The following is a 14,066-nucleotide window of genomic DNA, read 5'->3' on the forward strand; positions in this document are numbered from 1 at the left end:
GCCCCACTCAATCCATCAGCTGGTTTGTATATTTACTCACAAAGTGGGTTAGTTGTATTAAACCTCAAAAACATGCCTCCATTTTTCCTCTCATTTTGCTTTGTATATAGTTGTGTGTGTGTGTGTGTTCAAACGGTCTCAGTGCCAGATATCAATTGTTTTGTCCTGTTCCCATTAAATTGTTTACTCTGAAATAGACCTTGAATATGAAGGCCCTGTTCTTTTTGCTGTCTCTCCCCAGCCTCTGAGTCATGATGCTTGGCTGGGAGTAGACCCTCAGTAAATGTTTGTTGAATGAATAAGTGAGAGCCATTTAGAATTTGCTCTTCCAGCAGGGACGTTCTGTTATCAATACCTTTAAGACTCCTCGGGTGAACCCACTCTCGAGCCAGCCAATTTCTCTTTAGTTTGGTTTTTTGGTTTCGTTTATTTGTTTTTGTTTATCTGCTTAACGGTGTTAATTTTTTTAAACTGAAGTATAGTTGACTTACAGTGGTATGTTAGTTTTAGGTGTACAGCATTGTGATTCAGTATTTTTACAAACTATACTCCATTAAAAGTTATTACAAGATCATGGCTATAATTCATGGTGCTATACAGTATATTCTTGTTGCTTATCTATATCTTAATTCTGTACCCCTGTTTTGCCCCTTCCCCCTTCCATCTCCCCTTTGGTAACTACTAGTCTCTTTGGTTTTGTTTGTTTGTTTTCCCCTGCCTTGAAGTCTTTTTCCTCACATCCATCCTGACATCCCTCTCAGTTTTTGTAAGATTGGAGCTGTCCACCCAAAATGAGGACCAAACAGAAATACCGACAAAAACTGCCTTGCATTTTCTGCTTGAATCCTTAGATCCAGGGAAGCTCCCCTCTTTGCTGAGGGGCACCTCCATAATGCACCCCCCTGGGCTATGTTGCAAGACTAGCCCCGTGGGGTGGTGAGCCAGGACGGCTTATAACCCTGAGCCTTTCTTGTTTCTCCTTATCTGGGGTCGTTATTCCCCAAGCTAAGAATGCCTTCTCTAGCTGGGAGTTACATGATGCTTCAAGCTTTCTTATTTTCCTCTGCCAGGGCAAGAATCGGCTTGCTGGTCAACCCCTCAGTGCTTTCTCTTTGAGTAAATTCTGACTTACCTAGGAGAGTTTTCAATTCCAGTCAGTTACGGTTTTTTATTCTAATAACTCTGTTCTCTTGAATTGATATTTCCACTTAGAATGATCCTTTTTTTAATTACTTCATTGTTCTTCCTTAAAGTCCAAATAGATCATTGTCCTTCCCCTAGAACTTAAGGACACTTGAGAACTCCACCAATAGGCAGCACACGAGAAGAACAGTCTCATTTGAGTGAATTCTTGGGTAAGTTTCTTGCATCTGCTAAAATAAATTAGGCACGATAAGATTGACGAGAGCTTCAAGTGCCCCCAATCTCCAACAAACTGACTTTTTTTTAAATCTAGAAAACAGGAGCAAGTGAAAAGAACTTACAGAATAACAAAGTCATTCAACTCCTGCCCTTCGTAAAGGGTTAAAAGTCTCAGTGGAGCAAATTCTAATTTGTATTACCTTAGAAAGAGGGGAAAGGACCCCTGAAGAATTACACAGGCCCACAGAGCTCAAACCAGGTTAGGGGTACATTAGCAAGTGTCGGTCTAGGAAGGGGAAAGACTCCACTGCCTGGACTGTGTTATGCCTGGCAAATGGATGGTTACATAATTACCTACTTTGGCTGATGCTTTGGGCATTACTGATCACATCAGACATGATAAATATGGTACTGTCTTGCTCCTCTTGCCTTTCTCTACTCTAAATGGAGAGATTTTTCAACCTACTTCTAATGAATTGTTCTCTCAAGACCCTCAGTTATTTTCTTCTTACCTCGTCTGTTCCTAATCCTAGTTGTGCATGTACCTTTTGTGAAAATCAGGGTGATTGGGGCACTGAAACTTTGTTTTTGATATATGATAAGGTACTTGAATTGTTACATTAATAAAGTCTCATGAAATCTATTAGCAAGGTTAATTCTTCATTGAGTTTATGTGATTGACTTAGATAGCACTGCTCTCTGCTTTTCTTTTTTTTTTTAACATTTTTTATTGAGTTACAGTCATTTTACAATGTTGTGTCAAATTCCAGTGTAGAGCACAATTTTTCAGTTATACATGAACATACATATATTCATTGTCACTTTTCTTCACTGTGAGCTACCACAAGATCTTGTATATTTTTCCCTGTGCTATATGGTATAATCTTGTTTATCCATTCTACATTTTAAAATCCAAGTCTGTCCCTTCCCACCCTCAGCCCACTTGGCAACCACGAGTTTGTATTCTATGTCTATGAGTCTGTCTGCTTTTCTGTTTCTTCTCTCTCTCTCTTTCTTTCTCTTGGAGTTTATGTATCAGTTAGTTTTTGCTGCATAACATACCACCCCAAAACTTAATGGCTTCAGTGTGTACTTTTTATGATTCTGTGGGTCAGCAAGTTGGCCTGAGCTCACCTGGATAGTATGTCTGCTCGTCTTGACTAGCTCACTCATGTTGCATCTATGATCATTAATAAGGTGGTTCTCTTTCTAGAGGTTAGCTGTCAGTTGGGAAGATGCCAATGACTGGGCAGCTTACCTCTCATCATCTAGGAGGCTAGCTTGGGTTTGCTTTCATGGCAGTCCTTAGGTTCCAAGAGTGAGTATGAAAGCTGCAAACCCTTTCTTTTAAGGCTTAAGCTTGTAATGCACAGAATGTTACTTTCACCACTTTCTATTGCTGACAGTAAGTCACGAGGCCAATCTCAGATTCAAGGGTTGGAAAAATAGACTCTACCTCTTGATGGGAGTAGCTGCAAAGAATTATACCCATTTTTTTGCAATCTATTCAGCACTCAACTATGACTTCTATGACTGCCCCCTTAAATCTTGAGTCCAGTTTTCTTCCCTCGCTTCCAAAACATGCTCACTTGATAATCTCAAACTCACCTGACCTTGGATCTCTTTAAAGCAGGCCTAACTACTGTCTCCCTTTCCTCCTAACTCATTTCTGACAATAAAACTGTCATTTTCTCAGGCACCTAATGAAAAGCCTTGTACTCATCTCATACCATCCTCTTTCCACTTTCTTTGTAGCCCAAGCCACCAAATTCTGTGAGGATCCTTCTTAAGAATTCTTCAAACTCTCCTCTCCTACTACTGAGATTTTTCCTTGTTTTTTTTTTATTTGTTTGTTTTTTTTTTTTTTTTTTTTGCTTCCAGTGGTTCTTCCATCCAAAACACCCAGTACACTTTCTCCCAAATAATCTTTACTTATCTCTCCTCCCTCCTGCTTGGAACTTTCCATAGCTCTCCAAGATCCACTCCACCAAGCTCAGACTGCTCTGCCAGGTTCCACTTTCTGATCTGGCCCTATATATACCTGTGTAGATTGTTTTCTGCTATCCATCAATGTGAATTTTCCCATCTCTATGAAATGTCTCATTTCGCTGATCCAAAGCACCCTATCATTGCTTCTTCCCTTTATTCACACTGTTTTTCTCCATCGTTTTTGTCTGTTAAACTCTAACCCACATATGGACCAAGTTTTCCTTTCTCTAGAGAGCCAAAAGGCTCAATGATTTCTCACTTTCTTGTTGTTCCACTATATATTTAGCCAGAACTCTATATTTTGCCATGTAATTATGTTTCATCCTAAATAATCCCAGTACTTGTATGCACAAATGTTGGCTTCTCCAGCCAAGTTTGATGTCCTTAAAAGTAAAGAAACACATCAGATCTTCCTTTTGGGGTCTCCAGACCTCATAGGACAGGATATGGCCAAAAGAGTTATTCAGTGAAAGCTTATTACATTGAATTAAATCTCTAAGTTTATTTAATTACTCTGTTTGTGAAGGCTATGGGATTTATCAAGTCCACACAACCTAATACTTAGGGGACCAGGATGGAAGCATGGGTCTGTGTACGCTGAACCAATCTATTGTTCTTTATATGGACTCTGTAGCTTCTTAATCCTGAAAAAATGATCTCTACTGCCAAGCTGTAGGAAAAATGCTGCTTTTCCTTATTCGAAAAATCATCCTTGACACCTCACTTACCCACCAACATCCAACTCAGCACTAAATCCTGTCCATTTTATCTACAGAATATCCCTTAATCTGTCTGCTTCTCTCTCTTGATTTCCCCTATTCTCTTGCAATTTCCCATAAAAGATGTCACTGTTTTTCACTCTTCTGCCCATTCACATCCTCCTCCCAGCCATTCTGCCCTTAATGACAAGAGTGATCATTTCTAAATTCAAGTCTGCTCATCCAGCTCCCCTGCTTAAAACATTCCAATAGATTTTCACTGTTAGGTTAAAGGTCAGTATCTGTAACAGGTCCCAGGGCCCCTGTGGCAACTGACCCCCGCCTGCCTCTCCAGATCATGTCTTCCCACAATGCCCTTTACTGACCTGCGTCATCCTGCTCAGTTCCTCACATGCTCCATCTTCCTGGAGCCTTTGCCTGTTCCATTCCCTCTGCTCACCCTGAGTTCCCTGCATCCACTTTTATACATCCTTCAGTCAGCTCAGATTATTCTGGAACATTATTTAATTAATGTTCACTCTTCCATCAAACCATAAGCTCCTTGAAGACAGAAAGCCTCTGTTTTTGCTCTTCAGTGCATTTGCTGGACTTAGCAGTGTCTAGTGTATACTAAACACTCAATAAATAATATATATTTGAATGAGAAAGTGAGTGAACAAAGGAATGAATGAGTGAATGGCTATGTATGTTCCAGCCTTGTGCTCATGCAGAAATATGCAAGCGGTGTGGTTTCTGCCTTTAAGAAATTATATTCTTGTTAGGAGAGGAAGGTGTGTAAATGATGAAATGTAAGAGGTGGAATAGAAGCTTAAAGACAGAGGGGTCAGTTTTCCCTTGCAGTAGAGGGAAGGAAGGACAGGGAATGTATATTAGTGTCCTGTTGCCACAGTTAACCACAAATTATCACAAACTTTGTGACAAAAGACAAAGTTATCTTAGAGTTTTTGAGTTGAGAAGTCTTAAAATCAAGGTGTCAGTAGGGCTGCATTCCTTCTGGAGGCTCTAAGGGATAATCTTTTTCTTTGCTTTTTTTTTTTTTCCAGTTTCTAGAGGCTTTCTTCATTCCTTGTGGCCCCCTCTTCCATCTTCAAAACCAGTAGCTTGGTTCAGCCATCTTTCAGTTCTCTCTCCTTCTCTCCCCTCTGCTCCTGTTATCACATCTTGTCTGACACTGACCTATCTGTCTCCCTCTTAGAAGGACCCGTATGCTTTCATTGCCCTCCTCACAACCCAGATCATCCAGGATAATCTCCCCATCTCAGGGTCCTTAATTGAATTACATCTGCCAAGTCCCTTTTACCATGTAGGATGATTGCATGGTAGATTAGTACGTGGACATCTTTGGTGGGGGGGGTCATTATTCTGCCATGAAATTGTAAAGGAGTAATAGAATAGCTTCATGGAGAAAGTGGCACTTGAACTGAGTCTTAAACCACAGAGATGAGGAAAGCACTCTCGTAAAAGACACTCATAGAGGAGGCCTCGTAGGCAAAGAGTGGCCAATAATTTGGTGAGATGGGCTGTAACTAATTGTTGTTCACAGAAAGTAATGAGAGATGAGGCTAGAGCGGGAGGCAGGGACCTGAGGACAGAAGCCTTGCCTACCATGCTAAGGAAGTTAGACTTTATCTGGCAGGCAGTGGAGGGCCAGTCAGTGGTGATAAATGGGGAGATGGAGGCACCATAGTCAAACTTGCATTCTGGAAGGGTGGCCCTGGCAGCAGAATGGAGCCTAGATGTCCTGGGGCAAGACTGGAGGCAGGTACAGCTGATAGGGAGCCACACTGTTATGCTGGGCAAGCGGTGATGGTGCCTGGGCCAAGGAGTAGCAGGTGAATAGAGAAGCTATGATCAATATTCAGAATGCAGAACCAAAAGGCCAGGCAGCTGAATGAATGAGATCAAGGAGGAATCCAGGAAGACTCTCAGGGTTTTGGCTTTGGTGATGGGACAGAGGAGATACCATGGGCCAAGACGGAGCATATCTAAAATGAGGCTGTTCCCGTGGGTTCTAGGAGTCACCTTAAAAGGAAGACAGTCGTTAAATACTCAGTAAGCCTGGAGTCCTAAGCCATACCAGGTGAATGGGTTGGCTGTTTCATTTCCAATGTTCCACTGAACTTGCAGATTAAGAAATGAGAACATTATAAACAACCGTTTTCTACTGTCTAGCACAGGGAACTATATTCAGTACCTTGTAGTAACCTATAATGGAGAAGACTATGGAAAGGAATACATGTCTGTGCATGTATGACTGGAACATTATGCTGTACACCAGAAGCTGACACAACATTGTAAACTGACTGCAATTCAATACAAAATTTAAAAAAGAAATGAGAACATGATAATAATCATAATCATTATGAAGCAAGCTCTACATTACCCAGCCCTTCTCACTTCCCTCTGGCATTTGTCTGCCATTTCTTCCCAGGGAACATAAACGCATCAACCGATAAAAGCTGAACGCGGCAGCGTTCCTCCTTTCATTTGAGCAAGTCTAACACCTTTTTACATCTTTGTTCTGGCCTTTTTCTGAGCTTGTGTCAAAATATCACCTCTAATCCTCTCCCCGCAGACCCCTGGTTCTCTTAGGATTTTGGATTCCATCCCAGCACCTGCCAGACCCAATGGTGAGGCTCAGTGAGATCAAAAGAGCCCAGGTCCCTCGAAGTTCCCATCCGCAGGCAGGTTCTGCTTGTCTTTGAACGCTTCAAGGTATGGATGAAGTTCAAAAGAAAGAGAGTGTTCCTGGATTTGGCTAAGAATTTAAGTCGGACAGTCTAGGGTTCAACTCCCGGCTCTACCATGTACTCACTGTGTAATATCAATTACTACGTTATGAGCCTGAGTCTCCTCACTGCAGAACTTGTAGCCATATTGGGATGATCATTGGAGATGATGCATGCAAAGCACTTTATCCAGGTCCAGCATGTAGGAAGTGCTCTCGAAACAGGAGTTACTCTTTTGGTTATGAATATTTTGTTAATAATAATGACTGTCATGTGACTTGTAAATAAATAACAAATCGATTCCATGTGGTACATCCAGACTCCTTATGAGGACGAGCCTGGTCCTCCATCAAGCCTCATCTCACACTTTTCCTTTCCTTGCTCAGTGCAGTTGCAACAGCTTCATTTCACTTCCTCGGTGATGCCAAGCTCTTGCTGTTCTTGGAATCTTTGGCCCGGGCTTCTCCCTTCATCCATCTCTAAGTGTCCCCAAGGCTTGCTTTTTTTTAGTCTTTGGGGTCTGAGTGTTCCCTCATCAAGGAAGCCTTCCCTGTTCACTGTATCCCCAAAGAAAGCCTCACTGTTATTCCATCACTGTACCTGCTCATACCTTCATTTCCTTTATCACAAGGTTGTATTGGTTTATTCATTTGTTGTGTGTTTAAGCTCCAAGAGAACAGCATCACTATATATATGTCTCTGTCTCTATCTCTACCTGTCTCCAGCAGCTACACGCCTGGCACTTAGTAGGCAGGCAATAAATATTTACATTTAAAAGGTTTTTTTTTCTTAATTTTAAGAGAAAAGTCCACAATCCTCTGATAAAATTGCATTGGAAAAAAGACTGTTCCAGGAACAGCCATATATCAAATAAAACCTCGAATTCAGTGTTGTGAATTTATACTCATTAACCTCTAGTTTAAGTCCCTATGTTACAGTTCATTCTTGAATCGTAGGGAACCAGCTTCGTAGACTCGCTGGTAACAGACGTCACAGAGATGCCAGTCCTAAATTGTGCACTGATGGAAAATGAACTGAGATGCCCGTTTTTCTCATGATGATATCCTCTCACATCTATTATGACTGGGAAGAGATGAAAGGATTAGACTGGGAAAATATTCTTTGTGTATTTAGTGTGCATCCATTAAAATACGCATTTCCAACCAATCTCTGCTAAGGAAGTCAAAACACTGTGAGGTTTTCATTCTCTCCAACTGGCTTCTTGGGCATGCTTTTCAGTTTCCTGTAAAGGGGAAGTGTGCTGGTGTGTGACCAGGCCCAGGGCCATCAGGGAAGTGAGAGAAGGTCGTGCTTTGCCCTTCCTGCCGGGCTCCTCCGCTCTGCAGACACACATGGCCACGGCCACGGCGAAGCACGTTCCTCAGAGACGCAGTTATTCCACTGGAAATCAACTTCATGTCACAGAGTCACTGGGGTCTCCCGTGTGCCGGTAGGTTCCCCAGGAGGGTTCTGCCACTTTCTTCTACAGCTGAGGAAACAAGAAAAAGTCACTGGCTTTCTACTTTGCCGTGGAACATTGTATAGTTTCCCTTTTCAGTGAAGTGATGTTCTTTTAGGTTAGCCCTCTGGTAAGAAGCAGCCTGGCTCAAAAAATAAGCAAATAAAATCTAGAGCCAGGGTTTCCAGAGTAGACAAGAGCTTCAGTGCAGATGAATTAGACAGGGATGTCATTCTAAAGAAAGTGACTTAGGTTAAGTACTGGGGACATTTGGAAGAATTGGAATCAGAAATCTCAGAGTAGGGATGGGGTGCAGCCAGATCTGGAAAGTGCCTTGGACAGAGTACCTGCCTGAAAGAGACCTGTCGGGTGAATGTGAGGGGCAGGGTTTAGAGAAGGTGTGGATGGTCTGTCACCAGCTGTGGCACCTGGTGAGCTGTGCTTCTCTTTAAGAGCAGTGCTTCTTACCTGAAGTCCTTGGATCACTGGATGTCGTTTGTTAAGGAGCTTCAAAGGGTCTCTGAAGGCACTGAATCTCTATAATAATTTAAAAATCTATGTGGAGGCGAGAATTTTCCTACAAAGTAAGTCCATCACCTTTAGTAGATTCCCAAAGGGCAAACCAAGGTAAAACACCAGCCCACAGGTATCCCTGTGTCATCCCATCAGATGACCTGGATGACCACTAGCAAATTCACCCTCAAACAAGTTCATCTCATTCCAACTTCCAGGATAATTTCACACCTTGGGACGTGTCACTCAATTATTACAACTCGTCTTTATCTATTTTTGTCATATTGTCTCTGCTTTCTTTCCCTTAGATGACTTCCAATTTTATGTGATGCCCTTTCTTCTAATTTCTTGTTCTTCTTATTTTCTTCCAGACTCTTACTCAAATCACTTCTGGTAGACCAGCCCCCAACCCAAGTACCTTGATAGAAGCTTGTGAGTCCTGCCCTGTTTGGAGGGAGATAAGGGATGTATTTCCATTAGTTCAACAAATTACCATTAAATGCCTGCTATGAGCGAAGTATTGTGTTTACCCTGATGACAGTTCGGACATGTCAGTCTTCACCTTCATCAGAGAACTCTGGCTCTAATATTCTTTCCTACATTTTAGCTTCTATGTATGTGTCTGACAGGTCCTGGAGGTTTTCTCTGGGTGTGCTTGCACTAATTGAGGTGATCATTTAATTTACAGACAAGACGAGTGCATTTCTGCTGTACAGGAGATGCGAGGAGAACCCTAAAGTAGCCCTGCCCTCAGAGGGCTTCCAGCCAAGCAAGGAAAATAGCATAATGGCATCATGCCCTTTTGTAATTCTCAGTTGTTTCGTTTTTAATTTCTTGCTACCACTTCAGTAAGAGTTCCAGCTTTTTCTCCTAGTTCCTCAGATTCCTAATCTCCACTTCCTTTCATTATTTAATTTCATATATTCATTTACTAAGAACATTAAGATTCATCCACCTAGGACTCCTCAATTTCCCTCCTCTCCAACTCACCATAAATCCCTGGAGCCTCATCCAGTGACGACTTCTTGTCTCTTAGAGGAAGAATTACCCACACATTCATTAAATACATTTGGGTGGGGGTGGGGGACATTTACTATTTGCAAGGCAGTTTCTACTTACATTTCTATTCCCACATCTTCCAATTTCCTTCAGTCCATGCAAATCCCTTCTTTGAGAATTGTGCCACTTTTTTTTTGCATAATTATCTTTGAGTCTCATGCACAAATAAGGTGATTTTCTGATGGCATTTTAACCTTGCTAGATTATTTTAAAAGGGTATAAGTTTAACTTGGGAGCCAGAAGCTAAAATATTTATAAAAGGTCTCTCTGCCTTTTAGTTACACAAATCCTAAATGCCTTCATATCTGCAGTGTCAGGGTGGATGGGATAATATTTATGCCTGTGCTTATGGGTATGGTCCATATGAACTCCACTTAACAACATAAGTACTGAGAAACTAAAACCAATCCATTAAACATTAAGTCATTTGGTATGTTTTATTACCTCTTGACTTGAATCAGTAGAAAGACAGTATTGAATGATGGGATTTTTGCCTTATTGTCCAGGAAATAATGTCCTTTACATGGAGTATATAGTCCTTTAGGCTCTAATGTTCTGTCATCTCATTAAAACATAATGAGAAAAAGCTGCTCTCTCATAATGAGGCAGCACTAAATGGGTTCTTAGAACAATCAATAAAAGATTATTAAGAAAGAAAATTTTGGTTGAAGAAGAGAATATTTTCCTCTAAGTCTTGCTGTATTATAATAACAAAACAGAACGAGGTTTCCTTACTTTAAAAAGTGTTCCTCTCAGAAACCTTAAGATTATTCTTGAATATCCTTTTTTAAAAAAACATGAAAATTGTTCACATATATATTAAATTTTAAAAACTACTGAATTAAAAACTACATGTGGGCATTTCTATCTAGATTGATTTATAATAAGATCTCAATTTGTACCAACTTTTAATAATGGAAAATTTCAAACATATAAAGAAACAGGATAATATAATTAATGAGTCTACTTTCTCATCACTCCAGCAATAATCCACTCATGACTAATATTATTTGTTTCATACTCGCATCACCACCCTCTCCCCAAGCATCAGATCATTTCTCCCATAATACACTGGTGGGTTCTCTCTCAAAGATATTGAAAACAAGAACACTACAGTACCATTTTACACATTTTTAAAATTAGCAATAACTCAATATCATCAAATATCTACAGGCTTCCAAGTATCTCATTTAGTCTCATGATCGTTTCAGTTTTCTGAAATCTGGATTTTGACATCTCTGTTGTAAAGCCTTTTTATTCATAAGTCCCTCTCTTTCAGTTCCCCCTTCTATGTTTCGTTCATTTTTTGTACCCTTTTGTAGTTCATTGTTGTTATTCTTGAGTAAACAAGTTGTTTTCCACCTGGAGAGTTTCCCAGGGTCTGGACTTTGCTGATTCCATTCTTGTGGTATCATTTTACATGTTTCTATCTCTCCTGTATTTTGTGTAAATTGGCGATTGGACACAGAGGCTTGGTGAAATTCAGGTGTTGGGGTTTTTTTTTGTGTTTTGGGGTTTTTTTTGGCCAAGAATACTTCAAAATTGGTGAGATCTTCTTCCGTTAGAGGCACATAATAGCTGGCTGTCTCTCTTTTTGTGTTATCAGTCATCAGCACTTAGATGAATTCACTGAGGGTTGTGTCTTAGCTTGGGCTGCCATAACAAAGAACCACAGACTGGGTGGCTTGAAAAACAGAAGTTTATTTCTTACAGTTATAGAGGCTGACAAGTCCAAGATCAAGGTACTCGCAAGGTAGATTTCACTCGGAGGCCTCTCCTCTTGGCTTGTAGGTGGCCGCCCCCTTGCTGTGTGCTCACATGGCCTTTCCTTGCTCAGTACACATGGGGAGAGAGAGGCTGAGAGAGGGAGCATGTTCTGGTGCTTCTTTAAGAACACGAATCCTATGGGATCAGGGCCCCACCCTGAACCTCATGTAACCTGAGTTACTTCCCTAGAGGCATCATCTCCAAATACAGCCACACCGAGGGTGGGTTAGGGATTCAACATATGAATTGGGGGCAGAAGGGCACAAATATTCAGTCTATCACAGGTTGCAAAATGGTGATATTCTAATCTGTTATCTGTTCTTCATTATTAAGTGAATAGTTCTATGAAGTTCTTCATCTCTACAACTATGTCACTTACTAGTAGCACTCTTAAAGAAAAGGCAGGATAAATGATTGAGGCTTCCCTTTCAGTTACTAATTTTTTAAAAAATAGGTTTGTTCAGTGGTGTCCACTAACACTAACTAATTAGGTCTTTATGTTCAGTCATTTCTTTCAGTACAGTTATAGGCTCATGGATTCAAACTTTCATTCTCTGTCTGTGTGGCTTTGGATGAGTCACTTAACCCCTCTGAGCCATGGTTTACCCAGCTCAGAAATGGGCATGCTGTTAATACCTGCCTTACAGAGTGATGAGATTTCAGTGAGATCACTGAAGTGATCTCTAAGTCATGTGGCAGACGTTACAGACAAGTGCATTGCTGGACACAAATAGAAGCTCCCTAGGTAATAGTAGTGTTGTTATGATTTGAATCATAATCAGAAAATATTATTTTAGAATAAACTTCAAACTATTCCTCGAGAACTTCTACTCTGGTGCTTTGAGTATTTTTCAAATGAATGGTATGTTACCTTTTAACTGCCTATTTCAGGCTTGCTTCTTCTCCATTGCATAATCCAAATAATAACATGGTAGCAGGTTTCTGGTTATCATAGTGGTGATTTGATGACTCTGCGCAATGTTTGGGTGGTTCAGATGTTGATTCCCAGGTCAAGAATGGGAACAATCAAAACAACTTCACAAACATCTTCAAGTGTGAACAGTGCAGAGATGCAACTTGCCATTGAGGTTTGCAAAGAAACTGGAAAGTAAAAAGGCCTTCCAGTCCCCTTCCATAGTTATTTGCATGTTTTAAAATTCTCCTGGTAATAAATGGTTCTATGACTCATTCTGGGTTTCTGCCTCTTAAATTCAAGAGCTTAAATGTGATGTCTGTTTATATGCATGGCTTGTAGTTGGTAAGCCCTAGATTTTATTTAATATAGCCACAAGCACAAAAAAAAAAAAAAGCAAAACAAACAAAGAAAAATCAACTCCTACTGTTCTTTCCATGGGACCTTGTCCTTGTCTTTCATTAAAATGAAGCTGCATTTGAAACAAACAAACAAAAATTTTGTTTTAATTTTTTTTGAAAGAGAGAGGGAGAGAGGGAAACTTCTCTGTTTAATGAGCCATACGGCATAATGAAAAGAATTAATCGAATGTGGTCAGGGGGTTATGGATCAGTGTTTTTCTCCCAGAGAATCCTATGTTATTCTGATTTGCTTTATGGATATAAATTTAACTCTAGTTCATGAAATGTTCGAATTTGAAAAGAAGACGTGTCAAATACACTGAATGCATCCAGAAGAGAATCCCAACTTGACTTTCACTTTCTATTCAGAGACGTGGTAACTAAGGCTTATTCTTAAAAAAAAAAAAAAAAAAAAAAAAAAAAAAAAAAAAAGAGGTTAAAAGGTTGTGACTTTTCTTTAGTTTAAAAAAAATTCTAAGCGTTCTACATTATCATGAAAGCATGGCTTCTGGCAGGGAATAGTTCATGCCAGCATATTCTACACCTGTCACTGAATTTTTACAGACCAGTGGCTACGTTCCATGAGTTTATCTTGTTCTAATTTTCCTCCCAAGCAAAAGTATGCAGTGAAGATACCTAACAGTGATTTTCCTCAATGCTCTAAGATTTCGATAGGTAAGAAAATTTAGGAAGTCCATATCACAGATTTACTCTGGAAAAACATCAAGTTCAAAAACACTACAGTAAGCAAGAAATTAATTCACAAGACTCTCAAATCAGGTGTCAGAGAAATGGCATCAGTTCTAGGTGAGACGCTCTGTTGAATTTTTATTTTTTCCTGTTATTCTACCAGGACAGATATGAGAGAATTGGAGTTGACATCTTTAAAAATAATGACCGTCATTGAATCTGATGAAAGATAAGTTGCACTTTTACTCGACTAAATGTTGACACTTAAACAATATGTTCCCATGGCGTATTTTGAAATATTTTTACCCTGATTGTAAAGAGTGACTTTGCCAAAATATTTTTATAAATTAGCAAGTCAAAAATGTGATTCCATTTACATTCCCTGCAAATATAAATAATTTTCTTGATTCTTTAATTCTATAGTGCTTTACAGTTTACAGATGTTTCACACACATAATTTCATAC

The 14,066-nt window shown here is 40.0% G+C and overlaps 1 protein-coding gene across 1 annotated transcript in view; it reads left to right on the forward strand.

Annotated features, from left to right (window-relative positions):
• The window catches only part of SYNPR (synaptoporin), a 269,408-nt gene that overhangs the window by 136,944 nt on the left and 118,398 nt on the right, over window positions 1-14,066 (forward strand). The window lies entirely within an intron of this gene.

The sequence above is a fragment of the Vicugna pacos genome, chromosome 17 (assembly GCF_048564905.1).
Source record: "Vicugna pacos chromosome 17, VicPac4, whole genome shotgun sequence".
Taxonomy (NCBI): Eukaryota; Metazoa; Chordata; class Mammalia; order Artiodactyla; family Camelidae; genus Vicugna; species Vicugna pacos.